General features: G+C 37.6%; 1 long non-coding RNA gene across 1 annotated transcript; it reads right to left on the reverse strand.

Moving 5' to 3' along the window:
• Positions 1–1,303: 1,303 nt before the first annotated feature.
• Positions 1,304–16,582, reverse strand: LOC133735432 (uncharacterized). Its single transcript, XR_009859011.1, has 3 exons — positions 16,299–16,582; positions 16,156–16,200; positions 1,304–2,212 (listed from the first exon to the last, which is right to left on the reverse strand). It is a non-coding gene; the product is annotated as an uncharacterized LOC133735432 (long non-coding RNA).
• Between the last annotated feature and the right edge of the window lie 290 nt (positions 16,583–16,872).

A 16,872-nucleotide genomic window follows, 5' to 3' on the forward strand; every position in this document is an offset into this window, starting at 1 on the left:
TCTCAGTCTTAGACAATGAGCAACATCTTTCAAGCTTGTTGAAAAGTTTGGGAAACAGTTGAAATAAGCTACTTGATTGCATAAAGATGCTTCAAATGTTCCCAACAGACTAGCTTGGAAATCTGTTAGTGTCACGCCCCGAATTTTGAATAAATAAATTCAAATCCGAAACGCGAAACTCAACAAGCACAAGAAGAATAAACATAAATTTTTTTCATTTAGACTAAGCAACAAACAAACTGAACTTACAATACTAACACCGACTCGTTCTCTAGAGTCAAATATCACATCACCAAGTGTTTACAAATTAAACTGAATAACAATTTAATAAGTAAACGCACCCTCCACACTCACTACAGAGCGGAAGACTAGAACCAAAATACCCTACTACGTCCAAGCTACGACAGCAACAAAACCTCAGCTTCGATGATGATTACACTGACCTGCACAATAACCCCTACACCATAGAATAGTGCACCGGGATTGCAAACAACAAAAACTTGTTGTGAAATTTTAATTAAAACTCGCAAGCGCACGAATCGTCGTTTGTATAGTGTGCAAGTACGAGGTCGTTCCAACTGAGGATTGATAATCAATTTAAATCCTAACCTAATTAATCCAAACACAAAAACACATAAACAATCAAACTAAAGAAGATATGGTTCTAAGGTTTTTCAATAAACAAATAATTTGAGAATTAAAGAATCAAACAACTAATGATAAAACCTAGGGTTTCGAAATCAACCACTAACAATCCTATTTATGTTTCAATGTAATTAACAGATTCTTTTGTTCCTTTTGATGACAATTCCCGTATCTAAGTCCTTCTCAGGTACTCTAGACCATAGTTTTCCTTAAGTGTATGATGCTCTCCCTCTCGGGTAAAGATCTTATATCCTAACTATGCAGTTTATCCTTCTCAGGTATAAATTTAACATGCAAGACTCATTACGCTTTAGAAAACAAGGGAATCAAGCAAACCATTAGTCTTTCTCAAGTAATAATGTAATTTACCACACTTAATCACAAAAAGCTAATCAAATTATATTGCATCTCTGCTTCAAATTTGTCTTCCAATTACTATATGCAAAGCCCTAAGGTGATCAATCAAAGAACTTAAACATAAAGCATCAATTCAAATAGTGATTAAGCATTCATCATAAAGAAACTATAAATCCATCAATAAATCATCAAAGAACATAAACAATCATGCTAGGGCATTATCCTAACTCTAGAAAAAGGTTTACCAAAAGATAACTAAGTAAAACATAGGAAAAACATAAAAATAATGGAAGGGAAAAGATAGGGAAGATGGATGAGTCGTCTCCGCTCCTTAGGCATCTACATTGTGCTCCCGAGACTCCTCTCTCATGTAAATTCGTGCTCCCTTATATAGGGAAGATTTCTGCTCATCTTTGGCTTCATGTTTCCTTGTAAAACTTGGATTTAGATTTCTTTCTTCATTTGGAATGGGAAAACCTTGAAATATCTCTTGTAGAAGTAGGAATAAGTTCATCATTGAATCCTCATCTGAATTAACTTCCTTGAAACATTAGGATTGATGATCTTGTGCCACGGAACTTGAGTTCTCCACGAATGGTTGTAAATTCCCGAGCAGATTTCCTGTCCGATCTATCTTCACTCAAATAATCATAACTTTCTCTAGAAGAATCGAAATCGAGATCCGTAAAATTCTACAGAAATTTGACATCCGTAGCTTTCCAATGATATAAGGCTCATTGTCTGATTCGATCTGAGTAACTCCCAGTAATTCGAGGAAGTTGGATGTTCTGCACAGACAGATTCTGGGACCTGGGCGTCTTTTAATCCTAGTTAGCTCATTTTAACTTCTTTTCTTCTCTTTATGAGACAAACCTACAAAAACACTATAACAACATAAATGACTCGAAATAAGGAGGACTAAGCATAAATACTAAGATTAAGAGGCAAAGAAATATAGGAAAATATGAGCACATCACTAAGCAACAAACAAACTGAACTTACAATATTAACACCGACTCGTTCTCTAGAGTCAAATATCACATCACCAAGTGTTTACAAATTAAACTGAATAACAATTTAATAAGTAAACGCACCCTCCACACTCACTACAGAGCGGAAGACTAGAACCAAAATACCCTACTACGTCCAAGCTACGACAGCAACAAAACCTCAGCTTCGATGATGATTACACTGACCTGCACAATAACCCCTACACCATAGAATAGTGCACCGGGATTGCAAACAACAAACCCAGTAAGCTTTTTAAGCCCGTATGAGTAAACCCAATTAAAATGACTCATGTCACTCATGCTTATAATTTCTCAACTCGTGAGATAAATCAAAGCAACAACATTTAACTCCACAAAACACAACCAAACACACAATCACACTCGGTAAAAATTAGTAATCCCTGCATAGAGAATCAGTTCAGGAGATCACCTAAAATCACACAATTCAAATCATAGCAACTCCTGCATATAACTTAGTTCAGGAGATTACATTAAAACAAACAATACAAAAGGTAGTAATCCCTGCATATAACTTAGTTCAGGAGATTACATTAAAATCAAACCATTCAAATAAAACCGAAATCAACTCCACACTCTAGAAAGAACTCAAGTCCCTCAATGGACAATAAAAGAAAGAATCCACCCGAACTCTCTTTTAAAAACACGTGTACTCATGGGCCTCAAGTAACCCAACGCGTCACCCCCATGCAGTACAATGACAGACATACTAGAGCTCAAACTGTATCGTAACCTGCCCCCTTGACCAAGGTACAAGCATCCGATAACTGTATCGTAATCTGCCCCCTTGACCAAGGTGCAAGCATCCGATGACTTACACCCTAACTGTATCGTAACCTGCCCCCTTGACCAAGGTACAAGCATCCGATAACTGTATCGTAACCTGCCCCTTGACCAAGGTGCAAGCATCCGATGACTTACACCCCAACTGTATCGTAACCTGTCCCCTTGATCAAAGTACAAGCATCCGATAACTGTATCGTAACCTGCCCCCTTGACCAAGGTGCAAGCATTCGATAACTTAATAACAGGTTACCACTGTAACCGTCAGACTTCGGACCACTTGGCCCTCAGAACAAAACCTTTTATGGAAATCCCACACGACTCACAATGTCACATCACAGTTTCAATTCACTCTTTCAACACGACAAATCAACAATCCCATGATATAACGTATTTCCACTAAGAGTGAACGCACAAAACCACATTCCGAATAATTCACAGTTCATACGCACATCACAATGTCACGCCATCCATATATATATTCCACGTAAATATATATATATACGTAATCATTCACGCAGGAATGACCACTAATACCAACTATAGTTTTATAAATTATACTTCTCGAAAACCATTTTATATCAAAACATTGTTTTAATTTACCCATGAACCGTTGTCGATCAAGTTCATATATTTTAAAACAAATAATTTGTTTCGAAAATGATTTAACAACTAAACAAGTAATTCCGAGTAATAAATAAATCCGTTCGTAAATGAACCACGTGAGATTTACTCACCTCCAAATCCTGCTGCGTCTTCACACAAACCAAGACAAGCACAAAATCATCCATACTCCGCTCACACAATTCAGTCAATCACCTAATCACATCAAGGTCACATTCAATACAACACAAATCACACAATTCACAAAACACAATTATACGACGATTCAACAGTCGGATCCTCATCCGAGACCATCCAACAACTTCGGAACACTTCTACGATCAATAAAACAAAACTACAAGTCAATTGGACGGCCAAATCCTCACGGATCGAACATCGATCGAACCGAAAACCCTAAACTTTGAAAATTCATAACTTGCTCATACGATTTCCAAAAATTACAACCTATATATCGAAATGCTCGTATCGACGAGTAGATCGAAATCAGAAACAGATCTGTCCCTGGGGTGGCCGAAAGCCGCCGGAAAACACCACCACAGTGGCAGCGGCGCCGCCCACCCAAAGTCAAAATTTGACAAAACTTCCAACACAAAAGATCTTCATCTCAACTCCAATTACAACTTTCATAACTAGCACAAAGTCAGAATCGAAGCCATATGGCCGGAATTTACCTCGCAAAATTTCCAGATCGGATGAACCCTAATTTCCCAATCGTGCAAAATCGATCACCACAGCTCAAATCGACGCAACCCACCTTGGGGAAAATGATCTACGTCCCTTGAAGTGCAAAATCCCTTTTGGAACCATGGCCAAAGGTGGCCGAAGCTGGGAGAACAAAGGCCAGCAATTGGAGGCGATTCCGGCTTCGTCTCGGCCTCTTCTCGGCGTTGTAACTCGAGCTACGCCGATTGCTTCCACAGACGTGTAGAGGGCAGCAAGGTGAGCAAAATTCCCTCAAGAATCTCGTCAATTGAAGGCCGGACGGTGAAGAAATCGGCCTGCGAAGGGAGAGGGCGAAACCGGGGTCGGGAGAGAAGAGAGAGAAAACTTTCCGAAAATGGAAAGTTGGTATTTTCTGAAATAATTTCCGGAAAAATCCCATATATATATACCAAAATGGAAATTTTTTCTAAATGTGATAACTTCTTCATACGAACTCCGATTTTCGCGTTCCACATATCCACGAACTCGTATCGACGCGCTCTACGACTTTCGTGAAGGAAGTTCTCACAGAATCTAAACGTATAAAAAGTCAACCTTTGAATCGAACATTTCGAGCGAATAGTTGATCGAAATAATTTCCGCTACACCCTCGAACCACGAAATCCCACTAACCAATACTTTATTAATTCCAAGAAATTAATAACGAATTTCTGGGGTCTTACAGTTAGACTATTGTCTTGTAAGACACATAGAACTGAACAGTTTGTGCCTTCTCGGGCAAGAAGTTTTAAGCCAACTTGGACTGCTCCAATGTGCATAAATTGATAATTTTTTGCCTTTGCTTTGGCAACTTCTTGAGGAGTGATCATTAAGAGATCTGTTTCTCCTGTTGTGGAAGGGGTTGTAAATTCTAATAATTTGAAATGATGGCTATCCATCAGGTCAAACTTACTGGAGGCTTTTTCTTATTCTTCAGTAAATTTTTCATAGAATCCAGCATTCCTTGTTGTTCACTGATTTTTCTGCCAACACTTGTTAGCTGTTCTTCTTTCCTTTTTGGAAGTTCTTTGATATAATCTAGTTTGTATTCCAATTTTTCTAATTGGGAGATTATATCTGGTACTTTTTCTAGATGATCTTGACATCTAGATAATTCTTTTATCAGATTCTGATATTTCTCATCATAAGATTTTAATAGAGAATTCAACTTCTCTAATATTAATTCAGACATTGTCCCCAATATTGGGGATTCCCTTTTGAGCTCTTTCAGCAAGCTCTGATACCAGCGATTTGCGGATCTAACCGATGCTCAAGTAATCAAGAGGTTTTTGCTCCTCTTCAAGAGTATCTTTGATATCTTAAATATTTTTCTCAACTTTGTAAATTCTTTTCTGGACTACAAAGATAATATGCCAGTACTCGGGAGTTTCCCTTTTAAGCCTTGATCTAAAATCTTCTAGTTTTCTCAACTTTTCTCTTTCTTCTGCTAATTCTTCGCTAGTTCTTTTGCAAATAGCAATTAAATCTAATCTGGAAAGGATCAAAATTATGAATAGTGAAAATTAACTGTTTACCTTCGAGTGTAGAAGATAGATCTATAGTTGCAATATGTCAAACAAATAAACTCAAAAGTATGGGCCCACTACGCTATGTCAGTTTTTTTTTTTTTTTTGTAATTGAAAAGATAACAGAAGGATAACGGAAAAGTTAACGGCATACACCAAAATGAAATATTGGAGCAAACTTGATATACTAATGTGATAGTTATGAAAGTTGGTGTACTAAAGTGTAGAAATGCCTAAAGTTAGTGCATGGTTTGTGATGTTTTCCCAAAATAAATAACTAAAAGGAACATTGAAGGAATTTTTTGAAAATCAAAGTCCAAGCCCCAATGACTAAGCTCAATGCTTGGAGGAATCATCCTCGGATGTGGCCTAAATCACCTAAACAAAGTAATTCTATAACTAACTGCAACTTCATAACGAATTAGTAGTAATTGTATAACAAAATATGAATGCATTATAGCAGCTGATAACTCTTTTGGTCTCGTTGTTACCCAAAACTTCCTTCTCAAATACTTATAATTCATTTAGGGTGCCACTGTTGTCACCCTACATTCAATATTTTTATCATAATATACCAATTTTACCCTCTTTTCACAATTAGAAAACAAAAAATAAAAAAGCCAAATAATAAATGAATAGAAAATTTTCTGGAAACCTAACTAGCAACGTTGTATCATCTCCAATTGACCTCCTCCCTGTTCCCTTTTTCATTATTCTATTTCTCTCCTTAATTGAACTAATGAAAATTACATATTCAAGAGTGACGACAATTGACTCGCACTTAATATACCTCTTCCCAATTTCATGGATCATTCTTCAATCTTAATTATGTTCAATTGTGCTGCAAGTCTACAACTCGATCAGTTTGGAAGTTTTTAACTCAGCTTATTTGTATAATTTTCTTCAAAAATAAATTAGATTTCCCAGCGTTCCCAGTTTTATTTTTGTTTATCTTTATATATTTTCTTCTAAATTAGATTAAAGAAAGAGGGAGGAGGGAGGAGGTCAATTGCAGATGATACAACGTTTCCAGATTTCTTAATTTGCCTTTCCAGAAATTCTTCTATTTATTTATTACTAGCAACGTGTCCGCGTTTCTCGCGGGTGATATTGTGATGTTAATGGAAAATAGATCGACTAAGTGATTATTTATTTTTTAGACAGAATAGTGGTGGCCGGCTTGGCTATTTTTTCAATTTACTCTTTTATTTATTTATATTTTATTAACTTAATTTGATAATTATGTTATTAAAGGGTATTATAGGCACTTTAAAATTTGGTGAAGCCTTTGACACCAAAAGAGAGCCTCCAATTATAGCAGTAGAGATTAGCTTTTTTATTTTTTATTTTCTAATTGTGAAAAGAGGGTAAAATTGGTAGTTTATGACAAAAATATTGAATATAGGGTGTGGAAAGGAATACCAATAGTCGCACCCTTCGTTTATTTTCGAGAATTTGCTCCACCTCCAAAACTCAGTAATTAAACCCATTCCTTCCTATATCTATTCTTTCTTGCTCATCCATCTGTTTGGACCTGAATTTAGCTACTCTCGTGTACGACCATGTTTAGAAGAAACAGAACTGGGTTGGCACCCAATCAAGAAAAATAGTTGGTGAAGTCATACAACTGAGGAAAAAGTGTCGGTCGGTCACCCAGCTTGGTTTGAGGTTTTAGCAACGGACGACCCAAAAATCAGCAAGTTGGACCATGCGGCCATATGTTCGGTTTAATCCAGGTTCGAAAGGGTGGTTATTCATGTGGGCTGAAATGAAAATTAATGTTCGGCCAAGTCTAGGAAAAAATATCGGCTGAAGAATCCTCACAAGGAAAGAGTTCGAGTCAATCTGTGATTTTATTTGTAAAGATTTCGGATTTCAACCAAGTCAGGATTTGATGAGACGAATCAATCGTAAAAGGAAGGAGAATCCTACTTAAGTTCCACGTCTTGGAGGACAACTTAGCTAGGGTTTTTAACTTGTATATATAGCACATTGTAACTCATTGTAAGAGGTCATGCACCACACAAACAAATCAATACACAACTTTTACTCACAAACTTTTCTCTTGCTATCTCATAGGTACTTTACCTTCGATTCAACTTTCATAACTTGTTTTCATTTCTAGTTTCTTAGTTTCAATTCAATACTTTACATTCAAGCACTTTACTTTCTTGTTTATTTATTTTATATGCACTTTACTTTTCACACTTAGGAGTAGTTCATAACATAGAATTATCATCCATTGATCTCTTTCGGCCAGTCCGGATTGGGTCGATGCGATTCGTTGTTCACACACATATTATCTCACAACGCTTTGACAACCGAGTCCACTTCACCTTCGTCTTCACCGTGATTTGCGAGTACCTTCACCCGATAGATCTCTCGCTTGTCACCCGGACGTTTGAGTTTACCCAAGAAGTGAACGTGGTAGAAGATCCCGGTCGGGATTGACGCTTAACCGAAGTCCTTGCAATAGAGGCATTAGAACCCAACGGCCGAGAGGGTTCCTTCCTCGGCCTTCAATCATTTTGATAAGAAGTCAGATATAAGCGCAAATCAGATCTGAACCTCGTTCGGCCATTCGGCCGCGAGTTGGCACGCCCGGGCAATTTCAGAAGGACGATTCAACCACAGGTCCCTCGACCCTCATTTCGGCCGAGACGATTTTGAGGCAAACACCATCAACTCAAAAACTAATTTTTCGACAACAATAAACTAAGTTCCAAAACTGAAAATCTATATAAAATAGGGTGGTTCTAGTTAGACCTCCAAATTTGATATTTGGACGTCCATCTTTTTTCAATTATCAATAGACTTTGTCAACTCATATGAAAAGACAAATAAGGACAAAGAGAGAAAAAAAATACTAGCTCTTCTTCCCTCCCCCATTAATAGAACATTCAATTTTTTTTTTGGACAATCGCATTAATATAATTTTTTTTTTTTTGAAATTTCCTTATATTACCTATATAACTTTATAATTTACCTAAAATAATTAAATAAAAATAATTAATTTCTATATATGGCTCTATCATTTAATACAAAAATAAATTCAAAACAATCTTATTTGAAATTTTCTTAAATTAAATTTATTGAATATTTTGGTGTAGCTATTACTAATTAAGATCCAAAGTAGTCAATTGCGGAGAAATTTCTCTAACTTCTCTCTCTCGAAGAAACCCTAACGAGCAGCGGCGGCGGCTTCAATTAAGAGCTTGCTCTCGTCCTGCGGCGGTTATGACATTTGGGCGGGCCTGTTGGCCTCACCAATGATGCGTGATCTGCTGCCGGACGGGACTTGATACTAGCGTCCCAGAGGCTCGGGTATGGGTGTTGCTCGAAAGTTTTTGCAGGTGGTTTTTGGCTCCAGGTCAAAGTAAATCTCTGGGATGGGTGCAGTTATGGTGGGTCTCGGTGCAGATCGATGGCGTTGCAGATATTGAGGGCGCTGGGCGTGGCGGTTTCGACTTCGGCAGCTGCGTTTGGACCGTGGAGCGTTGGATCGTGGCGTCGTGGCGATTTCGACTTCGGCAGCGGCGTAGGATCGTGGTGGGGTTCCATGGCGGTGTTTGCGTCGTGACGGTGGGAATCCTGCAGGAGCGGGCGTGGGCATGGTGGCGGCTGAGGACTGGTTTTGAGATGGAAGTTTGTTCTGGGCCAATCTCGGCCTGTTGGGCTTTGGGTGGGCCTGCTTTTGGAGCTCCTTGGGACAAAAATTTGATGGGCTGGGGTTTTGTTCTTAGCCCATCTCTATGTTTTTAGTTTGTCTAATTACAATAAAGTTCCTTGTATTAGGAATACTCTATGTACTTCTAGCGCATCTGGAGTTGTACCGAAAGAGGGTATCCGCTACCTCTACGTATTTAATTGTACAATGAGTAGGACTATATGTACGTACCACTTGTGGGTACTACCACTAGCTTCTTGTCTGTCTATAAGTGACAGCGGAAGGGTATGTAACGGCTTATTCTGGCTTGTGATGAATACATTATTTCGCCCTCATGGCCATTACTCAAAAAAAAATTAAGATCCAAAGTAAACTCCATTTAATTAGATCTAATCGATATATATATTATTTGTTTGAGAACCAAAGTCTTATCTACAACCATTCAACTGTGATCGGGAATAAAAAAAAAATATTTATAATTTTCTATTTGTTCAGCCTCTCCAAAAGCCACTTTCTGGTTTTGTCACTGAAAGTACATAAAAATGTAGGCAGCTCTCTCACAAAATTTTTCGTGGTCGAATTGATAAAGATTAAAAAAATAATAATAATAAATTGTTAAAGATATAGATTTAATTGTTTAAGGGTGTTTTGGTAAAATTAAGGAGGTGTACTTAGCTTTTTAAGTATTCAAAAAAGTGAATTAGAGGTTTAATAAGTAAGAGAGGTCCAAATATCAAATTTGGAGGTCCAACTAGAACCACCTAATAAAATATTGTACTTCAAAAGAAAAGCTCATGAGGTAAGGAACAACTTTTTACCTTAAGATTTCTCCAACATGTCGATGGTTTGGCCGAAAATAGGGAATAAGTAAAAAAAAACTTCTAAAATTCTTTCATTCAATCACAAAACAACTTATTTTACTAAACAGTTACCTGCACTGAATCCATGAGTTTGAGCATTGCAACTTGTGCCTGCAAGAATTTAATGTACTAATAAGTAGCTTGCAACATTTCAGCAGTATTAAGCTTGCTTCCACTAGGAACCAGCCTCCCAAGCTCATTAGTCTTCTCTATTATCCTCTTCCTCCTCGCGGGCTGCAATGCTCTATGGAGACAAGTTCCAGTTCTTTTTGCATCCCACATTGGAAAACAAGGGAAAAGAGGGATGCTCCCTTACTTATAAATGGGATCTCCTCCCACTTCGATAGAGATCCTATTACATCTTTTGTAATCCACTTGGGCCACAAGGCCCAAACACATAGTAAAAACTTCAAGTGAACGTAGTCTACCCCAAAGCAGGAGACGAACCACTATAATTCTCGTGTTTCAATCTCTTTCTCTCTAATGTTAATTAGAGCTTCCAACACTATACGTTAACATTGGTGCCGTCTGTGGGAAGCTGATACAAATGCTTTGTCACTTAGTATGCGTTAAATCACCTTAAAGGTGCTCGAATTTTTTTTTTTTTTTTTTGTGAGTTATTTAAATTGTTTGCTGGCTGGGCACCAATCTTTTTTAATCATCAACTCTCAGTGCCTAGTCCGTCAAGCCTTGCCTAACGTAAATGTCAAATAATAATAATAATAATAATAATTGAAGTGATCTTATCTGGTCTCTAGGCAGTGCTTTCTTTGTTACGTTAGCAGCCTTGCGTCACAACAGCTTTTTTTGGGCACCTAACTTTCTTCGTTACATCATCCAAGCGCCAACCTTAGAGCTAGCTTTAAGCGCCAGCGTCAAGAGCCAGCATTCAGCTCTCTGTTCAGCGTCCATCACAACTGTGGGAGTAGTCAACTATTTTTGACATACAATTATGACAAATAACCGGCTATGAGTGCAACAACCAATATGGCTATAAATGCGGTCATGATTACGGCTATGAATATGACAATCATTGCAGCTAAAAATACGGAAATAATTACAGTCATAAGTAAAGAATTGATGACAGCCGTGAATGCAGTATTGATTGTGGTCGTTAGTACGGTAATGATGCCCGTAAATGAGGTAATGATTGCATCCATAATTACGGTGATAATTACAACAATAAATGCGGCAATCATAAAAATCATAAGTGCGGTAATCATGATGGCAATAAGTGCGACAATGATGACGACTTATCGACCAAGTAAGCCTCCACCTATAAATAGAGGACTCGCTAGCTAGGTAAGACAACTCATTCCGGCTTATTCTACTTCACTCGATTGAGTACTGACTTAGGCATCAGAGGATTTTCTGCAAGTATCCCCCTCCTCTTTGAGTTGACAGTCGAACTCCAAGTCAACGCTCAAAGGAAGCTTCTAGATCCTTCCTGGTCAGCTCTCGCTCCAGTTCGTATTTATTGGTGAGTCAAAATCCACTTTAGAATTTTTCATCACCAACAACAGCATTCCGCCATCATCAATCATAGCTTGCTTCCATCACAGCGAGGCTAGGGCACAGCGCCAGCGTATTGGTCCGCCAGCATGTCTAGCGCCAGCCCTGCACAGCGCCAAACCTCCAGCTCATCCGTCATCGATACCTACTCAACAATTCCGGTCCTATTGACGCTCGCTCTTGACACAGGGTACAATATTTCATGGCAGCGCTCTCGTTCATGACGCTCGTTACAGACTTGAAGCTAAGTCTCCCTTGATCTTTACTTCCCCATTTACTCATACAAGAACCATATGCTTCTGCTCTTTCATAGTTGATGTGCTTCAGTCTCTCATTGACGCAACTCTCCATAACGCTCAATTCTCTCCTTGACGCAACTCACCAACATGAGCTCTTCATCACACCTACATCTTTACTCAGTTCGAATTAGATCAATCACTTAGTCGTCATTTTGATGCTTAATTGCATCCCAATTGCAGCGAGCAGCGAACGCTCATGATGTTTCAGAGGCCTCTGATCATCATTCACATCCTTTGATCATCCTTCCCATCCTTTGATCATCGTTAGAAGACACCACATGCAGCGCAGCTCATGACCTCAACATAGCCGTGCTAGGAAGCAGCCAGCTTTAGTAGCACGAATCACAACAATAGCAGCATCAAGCGCTAGACACCAGCACCAATCGCCAACCGCCAGCTTCGTCAAGTGCTCACTGGTAGCTTCATCTCATTCGTCAAGTGACTTGACGAAAGCCAAGCAACGTCAAGAACCTTCGATCAGCGTTAAGGGCCTTCAATTGGCGTCAAGTGCCTTCTTTCAGCATCAAGCATCTTCGATCAGTGTCAGCTTCCCTCTCTTAAATTTGATCTACACACTTATCGACCATCAACCCTGGACACCTAGGCTTGTGTTCTTTTTCTAAGACACAGAGTCGTCTGGGCTCATTCTCAGGCTCTTCTTCGAACACCATGAGTTCTCAACTCTTTCAGCACAACATGTCAAAGCTTTTGGCTAAAAAATGAGATAAGTTTTCAACTTTTGCTCCCCGTTGTGCAAAGTCGAAGCATGTTTTATATACATATATCGATCTCTCACAAGCATACTAGCAAGTGATGTAGTTGCTGAAACACACTGTACACTTGTCATGGTTTAAATCATATACATGATCTGCTATGCTCTAATTTAATGACACGCATAGACATGTAACATTGTATACTTGTTTCCTTGTGCACACCTATATATAGCACACATGTAGCTGATTTGAATGTGCTCTATATGCATGATATCACCACCATAATAGTTGATTGCATATGCTTATGAGCTTATCAATTAAATCTCACATACAAACTAGCTCACTTCACTTATTTGCTTGTTTCAAATATTCAATTATGGTTGCGATTAAGCATCAGTACCAAATTTTACTTACCTTCTGTAAATATTCAGTGCGAGTTTCTTACTTGTCGTTGATAGCTGGTGAGAATCTGAAACTACAATCATACACGATTTATGCCTATTTGACTTACATGCTAGCAGCTAGACAATCACTCTTCATGAGTATCACTACAAGAGAAAATAACAAAAGTGAAGAATTTCATTGTGACAGCTTAAAATTTGTCGCAAAACTTTGGCAAATACGATGAAATTTCAGTTGTCGCACATGATCCCATCGGCGACAACTAATTTATTGCATAAAGTAGGTATTTACGAGAAATTGACAGTTGTCGCCCATATGACATTATGCGATACCTAATTCCTTGCAAAATGTCAATTATGCGACAATTTCTACCAATTAGGCGACAACTTTAACTTCCTCGCAAAAGATTAATTAGGCGACAACTTCTACGAATTGTCGCTTAATGTTATTGTAACAACTAGATTTTTGTCGCTAAAGATTGATTTAGCGACCAGTTTTGTGAGTTGTCGGTTAATATTTATGTGACAACCTTAACTTCCTCGCTGAAAATCAATTTGGCAACAATTTTAACGGGTTGTCGCTTAATGTTAATGTGACAATTTGAATTTTCTCACTAAAAACTAATTAGGTGACGACTTTTACAAGTTGTCAATTAATGTTTATGTGACAAGTCGTCGCTTGATGATTATGTGACAACCAAAACTTTCTCACTGAAACCCAATTAGGCGGCGGCTTCTACGAGTTGTCGGTTAATGTTTATATGACAACTTTAATTTTCTCGCAAAATGCCAATTAGGCGAGGGTCTCAATGGGCTGTCACTTAATGTTTATGTGATAACTTGAAATTCCTCGCTAAAAACCAATTAGGCGACGACTTCTATCAGTTGTCAGTTAATGTTTATGTGATAACTTGAAATTCCTCGCTAAAAACCAATTAGGTGACGACTTCTACAGGTTGTCGCTTAATGTTTATGTGACAATTTGAATTCCCTCATTGAAAACTAATTAGATGATGACTTGTACGAGTTGTCGGTTAATGTTTATGTGACAACTTTAATTTTCTCACAAAAAACTAATTAGGCGACGACTTCTAGGAGTTGTCGCTTAATGATTATGTGACAACTTGAGCTTCCTCGTTGAAAACCAATTAGACGATGACTTGTCCAAGTTTCTAGTCAGGAAATTACGTTTGAGAAAATGCCACAAATGTGAAATCTCTTAAGGTGGATTTGGGTGATCTCCTCAAGGTGAATCGTGAGATGAAACCTTGCGGATTTGGGTGAGGTGAAATTCCCTCAAAGTTGTTACAGCACCATAACTCTCCATCTATCAATTCTCGGTTCAAAATTATTTGTAGTTGTTACAGTATTAATATATAATGTTATCTGATCTGTTTGTTATATGAAATAGTATAATGTATTTCTCTTGTAGCGTAGAGAAAATGTCATCGGCGACAACCCAAAGTTGTCGTAAAACTCTAAATTTCTCGCTAAATTAAAAATATGACGACTTTGGGTTGTCGCAACGAGTTGTCGCCTTATGTGTTTTACTGATTGTCAAAAGTGACGAAATTACATGGTTGTCACTTTTTCAATATGCGACGCATTTGGTTCCTCGCATATAACAAATTGTGAGACACACAAGTGTGTTACTAAAAACTATATGCGAGACTTTATATTTGTTGCTATTTTTAATATATAAGACTTCGTTTACGTCACATATTCCATATGCAGGGCTTGGATGTTTGTTGCATTTTCAATAAGTGACGCAATTTGTTCCTCGCGTATCACATATTGCGAGACAAGTGAGTGCGTTACAGAATGCTATAAGCGAGACTTTATGTTTGTTACAAGGAAAATATATATATTTAGTCATGCATTGACAAAATAGTAAGATATCAAAACAAAAGGATCAATGAGATATTGTGATTACTTCAACATAGTACATAGCAAGAACCAAAACATCAAAGAATGTGATTTCTACAGCAAAATGATCAATGCGATATTGTGATTACCAAATCAGAAAATAAGATAGAAAATGTGCCGTTTTGGTGGATGTGTTTGATCCTAAACACCTTCAATATGCAATTCCACAAAAAAGAAAGACAGAAATACCAACCAAGTCACTAAAGGAGAAGGACGCTCATAACAAGGAAAATGAAACTTGAAAAACAGGGATGCTTTACCCTGGTATGCAACGGAAAATGAGAACCACCAAAATTTGGAACAAAAAATTCATAAAAGACCAAATCCTTAAGCAATTGGAACAGAGAGTATAGGCTTTATATCTCCCGGACTATTCTACAAACCATATCCAAATAGGCAAATAGTAAAAGGAAGGGTAGCAACTCTTAGACTTCTATGAGACCCTAGAATCAGTATATTTATTCTGTTACCAAAGTGTTCATCTTGCTATTGAACAAAACTTTCTTTCAGAATGTCAATACAACATCAAGATTACCAATACGATATCCAACTCTAAGAAAATTATACATTAAAGTACCACAAGCTATTTGCCCAGAAATCAATCAATATGTAATCAACTTTCTTTCTTTATCAAAAAAGCATTAAGACATGATCCAAACTCTATGAAAATCACACAGTGGCATTTATACTCCAGTTTATCTTCCTATCTAGAAAAGTCAATTGCATAGAATTGTTACAAGTTCACACTATGAGACTCGGCGTATAAATGATACATGTGAGCCCTTGTTCATGTTAATAGGCAAGAGGCATAATAAGTTTTTAGCCTGAATTCAATTATACACAGACTAGAGTTTAGAGAAAAGAAAAGAAGATTTGCTTGAAATAATCCAGATCAGACACACAAGTGACCATGCATGTGGGTGGAGAGCGAGTGAATCAAAATGGCACTAATTTAATACATAAACATAAACATATGTTACTATCAACAAGATTTGCTAAGTGACATAATGATTTAGAGAAGAGGAACGGAAGAAGCAAAATCTCTACAGATAATCCAGTACACATTCAAGCAATTGCAGCAGAAAAATTCAACCAATAACCCAGAATCATACCTGGAAAATTGAACACCAGAAAATTGAACGAAGAACACCTGTAATCTGCAATCAACAAAAGAAAAAAACCAAAAGTCAAATCAAGAAAACACCTTGAAAGAAAAAAAATAAAAAGATATATGCATAGGCACTTTGCAACAGACCCTTCAAAATGAAGATTGAATAGAGAGAGTAGAAGTTGATGTTGTGATGAACAGAGCCGATTGCCTTTTATATTGTCGTCCATCTCTTTTGGGTTAGGAACTAATTAGGACTCCTCTCTTTTCTCTCCAAATCCTGCCTAATTTTCCCCTTGTTTGATAGAAGAATAGGAAGGATGGCGTATGAAGATTTCTGTGAGCGGAGAGAAGAACGGGAAGAGATGGAAGCCTTGTATGTTATCAAGTTAGTTTTGACAGATAACAATGAAACGTAATCAGTTTAAGAAAATAAATAAATAAATAGAATCATAACCATAATTATCACAAAGATAACCATAATTATGGAATAAAAACTATAATAAATTTCTATATATGTATATGAGGTCCGCCTCCGAGAGCTCAGAGCAAGAAGGGGATATACTTAACAATATATATTAGAGAAAAATTCAGCTACCCTCCCCAAACTATGTTGCCAAGGCCAATTTGATACCCGAACTCTCAAAAGTATCAATGTGATACCCAAAGACATATTTTGACATCAACGTGATACTTCCGTCCAAAATTCGTGACAGTTCCG

Source organism: Rosa rugosa, chromosome 3 (genome assembly GCF_958449725.1).
Source record: "Rosa rugosa chromosome 3, drRosRugo1.1, whole genome shotgun sequence".
NCBI classification, from domain to species: domain Eukaryota; kingdom Viridiplantae; phylum Streptophyta; class Magnoliopsida; order Rosales; family Rosaceae; genus Rosa; species Rosa rugosa.